The sequence below is a fragment of the Heptranchias perlo genome, unplaced genomic scaffold (assembly GCF_035084215.1).
Source record: "Heptranchias perlo isolate sHepPer1 unplaced genomic scaffold, sHepPer1.hap1 HAP1_SCAFFOLD_47, whole genome shotgun sequence".
In the NCBI taxonomy this organism is placed as follows: domain Eukaryota; kingdom Metazoa; phylum Chordata; class Chondrichthyes; order Hexanchiformes; family Hexanchidae; genus Heptranchias; species Heptranchias perlo.
The window spans coordinates 5,441,919-5,446,774 of record NW_027139484.1 but is presented as its reverse complement, the minus strand read 5'-3'; the positions used below and the strand labels follow the sequence as shown (position 1 = coordinate 5,446,774).

The 4,856-nt window shown below is 43.3% G+C and overlaps 1 non-coding gene across 1 annotated transcript; it reads right to left on the bottom strand.

Moving 5' to 3' along the window:
• Nucleotides 1-4,196: 4,196 nt before the first annotated feature.
• Nucleotides 4,197-4,269, bottom strand: trnav-uac (transfer RNA valine (anticodon UAC)). Its single transcript has one exon. It is a non-coding gene; the product is annotated as a tRNA-Val (tRNA).
• Between the last annotated feature and the right edge of the window lie 587 nt (nt 4,270-4,856).

Genomic DNA, 4,856 nt, shown 5'->3' with positions numbered 1-4,856 from the left:
CTCTCATATTCACAGTGATGCGTCGGGCCGTTTTCACTCGGAAAGCAGCTATTGTGATATTGCCTGAGGCTCCCTCCCCAGCGGAAAGGGTTTGTCCATCTCCCTTCCAAAATCCGAAAAATCCTTCGATATTCCAGGGAATACAAGTATGCAACCGCTCCTCATAATTTAACCCTTCGAGCCCTGCTAACATTCTGGTAAATCTGGGCTGCGCTCCTTCCAAGGCCAATATACCCTTTTAGAGTAAAAGGGAATAAAACTTGAAATGAGCGTCACTGCGGATCAGTTTTCTCTCACTCAAAGTTATCTGTTTAGTGAAGTAAAAGATGCAGCATTTCAAGAATAAGGGAGCAGCCACTGTCGCCCTTTTTGGCAGGAGAAAAAACTCCTCGCTGGATGTTTATGGAGAGCAAGTTTCAACATAATGTTTACGCTCGGGAACTTTTCGCGTGCAAAGCAAACCCGATCACCGCTACACTACGGAACCCGCTGCTATCTCATTAAAAACAATGGGGAACTGACTTAGTCTCCTGTCTCTGTTCTGATTTGGAATGTGTTGCTTCTTCGCCCAGCAACACTTAATATGTTGCAACATAGAAGGCGATCATTCGGCCCATCGTGCCTGTGCTAGCTCTCTGAAAGAGCGATCCAAGTAGTCTAACCACCCATAAGCTCTTTCCTCATAAGCCCTGATTTTTTTTTCTTTTCAAGTATTTATCCAATCACCTTTTGAAAGTTACTATTGAATCTGCTTCCACCGGCCTTTCAGGCAGCGCATTCCAGATCATAACAACTCGCTGTGTAAATTATATTCCCTCATGTCGCCTCAGGCTCTTTTACCAATTACCTTAAATCTGTGTCCTCTGGTTACCGACTCTTCTGCCACTGAAAACAGTTTCTCCTTATTTGCTCTATCAAAACCTTTCATTATTTTGAACACCTCTTTCAAATCTCCCCTTAACCTTCTCTGCTCTAAGGGGTCAATCCCAGCTTCTCCATTCTCGTCTCATAACTGAAGTCCCTCATCCCTGTTACCATTCTAGTAAATCTCCTCTGCACCCTCTCCAAGGCATTGACACCTTTCCTAAAGTGCGGTGCACAGAATTGAACACAATCCTCCAGCTGCAGCCCAACCAATGTTTTATGAACGGTTAGCATAACTTTGTTGCTTTTGTACTCTATGCCTCTATTAATAAAGTCCATTTCACCAGGCTGTCGATGTCCTCCTGAAGTCTGATACTATCCACCACATTGTTTACTACATTCCCGATATTCGTGTCATCTGCAATCTTTCAAATTATACCCTGTATACTCAAGCCCAGGTCATTAATGTATGTATCAAAAATGAAAACTTTTTGCAGTGTGACTTGTGTGATTTTAAACCTAATTTATACCACATCTTCTCATAACTTAACTCCTTAACCCTGGTAACAATCTGGTGAATCTGTGCTGCACTCCTTCCAAGGCCAATATATCCTTTCAGATTAAAAGGGTATAAACTTAAAATAAGCGTCACTGTGGATCAGTTTTCGCTCACTCAAAGTTATCTGTTGAGTGAAAGAAAAGAAAGCGCTTTTAAAGAATAAGGAAGCAGCCACTATCGCCCCTTTTGACAAGTCTATTTTGTGGCACTTTATCAAATGCCTTTTGAAAGGACATTTACACAACATCAACCACATTGCCCTCATCAGCCCTCTCTGTTAACTCACCACAAAACTCAATCACGATTTGCCTTTAACAAATCCAAAGTGGCTTTCCTGTCCAAATGACTATTAATTTTGTCCCAGATTATAATTTCTAAAAGCTTCCCACCACCGTGGTTAAACTGACTGGCCTCTCGTTGTTGGGTTTATCCTTACAACCTTTTTTGAACAAGGGTGTAACATCTGCAATTCTCCAGTTCTCTGGCACCAAACCCTGTATCTAAGGAGGATTGAAAGATTATGGCCAGGACCTCGGCAATTTACACCCTTACTTCCCTCAGCAACCGAGGACGCATCCCATTCGGACCAGATGACTTATCTACTTTAAGTACAGCCAGCCTTTCTAGTATCTCCTCTTTATCAATTTTCACCCCATCCAGTATCTCAACTACCTCCCATTTTACTGTGATTTACTGTGATTTAGGCAGCATTTTCTACCTCGGTAAAGACAGATGCAAAATACTCATTTAGAACCTCAGCCATGCCCTATGCCTTCATGTGTAGATCTCCCTTTTGGTCCCTAATCGTTCTTACCCCTCCTCTCACTACCAGTTTACTATTTATATGCCTATAGACGACTTGTAATGACTTGATGAAGGGATCGAGTGTATTGTATCCAAGTTTGTTGAAGATACAAATCTAGGTGGGAAAGTAAGCTGTGAAGAGGACACAAAGAGTCTACAAAGGGATACAGACAGGTTAAGCGTGTGGGCAAGAATGTGGCAGATGGATTATAATGTGGGGAAATGTGAGGTTATTCACTTTGGTAGGAAGAACAGAGAACTGAATATTTTTGAAATGGTGAGAAACTATAAAATGTTGATGTCCAGAGAAACTTGGGTGTCCTGGACACCTGAACTCCAGGTTGTGTTAATCTAGTATATGCATCCAAAACCTGATGACGGAGAAAGTCTAAAAAAAACTAAGACAATAAACAACCCTTGGTGGTTTCTGTGAGTCAGCAAAGTGGGATGGTTTACGACCATGAGTTAAGATCAGTAGTGCTTACGTACAGAACAATGCAGCCGAATCGTATAAAGATAGGGCATGCTCCCTTCTCAAATGTTAGAGCTCTCAATAGGGGACAGTCGGAAGTCCATTGCCACAGGCAGTCCGCAAATGTCAGGTCTGATATACCTGGATTCGCAGACAGGTCAGGTTGTGTTGATTGCTTGTCATTAATGTAATCTGTAGACAGTTGTATTATAATAATAATAATACTGTTGAATGTAATGTTGAAGATACCTGTAGTGCAACTCTGCTGTAATCAGTCTATTAAAATTGCTATTTTGTAACCAATTGGGCTAAAATCAAGCGGACGTTATTGTTGATGGATTAACAACCCATATTTGCGACAGTAACGGGAGAAATCCGAAAATAAACATTCACTTTATATACAAGCATCACACCCATAATTTATTTTTTCACACCTTCTTTTTTGCAGTTCTCACCAAAGTCCAAACATCGAAAGTCCACGTGTTTTTCAGAAGTTTCCCGTCCTGTTATGTATCTTGAGCAGTTTCCCACATCCATTTCCTGTGATGTGATAATTCTGGGTGCAGGATGAATGTAATTGTATTTGCTGCAGTCCGGTGACAGCAGGCGATGGAAGCGAGCGCCATGCTACCGCTGACAGGTGAAGGATACTTCTGATGCTGCCTGACATCCGGTGGGAGTGGGCGGGGATTTGAAAGCCAACCCATTCCACCAATCTGGGAGCTCGAAAGCGGTGCTTGACAAACATTGATAGAAACAAACACCCATTGAAATACCCAGGCATCGTGACGCAACGCCAGATCAGAAGGTTGCGGGTTCAAATCACGTGGGGATCACAGTTTTTTCCCTGAGAGCCGGTTTGAACAATTCTGCAATTCAAGCTTTCTTTGCGTCTTCACAATTAACAGAACCCTGCTCTAAAGTCTGCCTCTGGCCGGGAGGGAAGCACCTGATGACCTCATTTATTTAATGCAAATAACAGAAGACAAACACACATCTTCGTTCAAAAACCACCCTTCAGGTGGACACATAGTGAGATAAACACAGGGCAGAGATGCAGACAGTATCCGGAAACATAGGGAAATAGACAAGAGAAATAGATTGAGCGCTTTGTTATCAGAAAATTGTCTGAACCTCCACGGTCAATGAAAGGGCTTTTGTTGGCCGGTTTCCCATTGAACCGGAGAATTTGAGAGAACTTGGTGAATGGTTGGTTCGTATTCCCTTGTCCCCCACCATTGGAAAAGGTTTGTCGATCCCACCCGACTAACTCCTTTCAAAAGCCACTCTGTCGAAAGCCAACATATCCTTCCAGATGAGAAGGGAATAAAACTTGAAAAGAGCGTCACTGTGGATCAGTTTTCTAACACTCAACATTATCTGTTTAATGAAGTAAAATATGCAGGTGACAAAGAACACGGCAACAGCCACTGTCTCCCTTTTTGGCAGGAGAAGAAAATCGATCTGTCTGTTTGTGGAGACCAAGTTCCAACATAATGTTTCCGCCCGGGATCGAACTGGGGACCTTTCGCGTGTAAAGCGAACGTGATAACCGCTACACTACGGAAACCGATGGCATGGTATGTAACACAATGGGTTGCTGAATGGTGTGCTCTCTCTGCTCGTACTTGGAATGTGTTCTTTCCATTGCAGCTGGAGACACAGACAGTGGCTGCTCCCCCTTATCTTTAAAAACTCTCAGGGTAGTGGGTTTGAGCCCCACGTTGGGCGAGTACCATTTTAAACTTTTATGCTGCTTCCACCCGCCCCCCTCCGTCTCACCGCACACGATGGGGCCACGCCCGGGCTGAATCTCTCCAATTAGGTTTCCGCCCCTGTCGCAGCAAGAAATGGTCCTGATCAAAGTCACAAATGATGCCCGATGTTACTACCACCATGATAAACTATCCCTCCTCATCCTTCTCAAATACAATATCTCACCGTGCTGTTATGCTGTTAGACTAGTTTCATCTCTCTGCTCTTATTTGGAATGTGTTGCTTTTTCGTCTGACAACACTGAGTATCATTGTATTATGTTCGTCCGCCAGAGGAGATCATTCGGCCCCTCGTGCCTGTGCCCGGTCAAACACACGTATTCGTTCAAAATTCGTTCAGAGATGGATTGAGTGCTTTGTTATCAGAAAAATGCCTGAACCC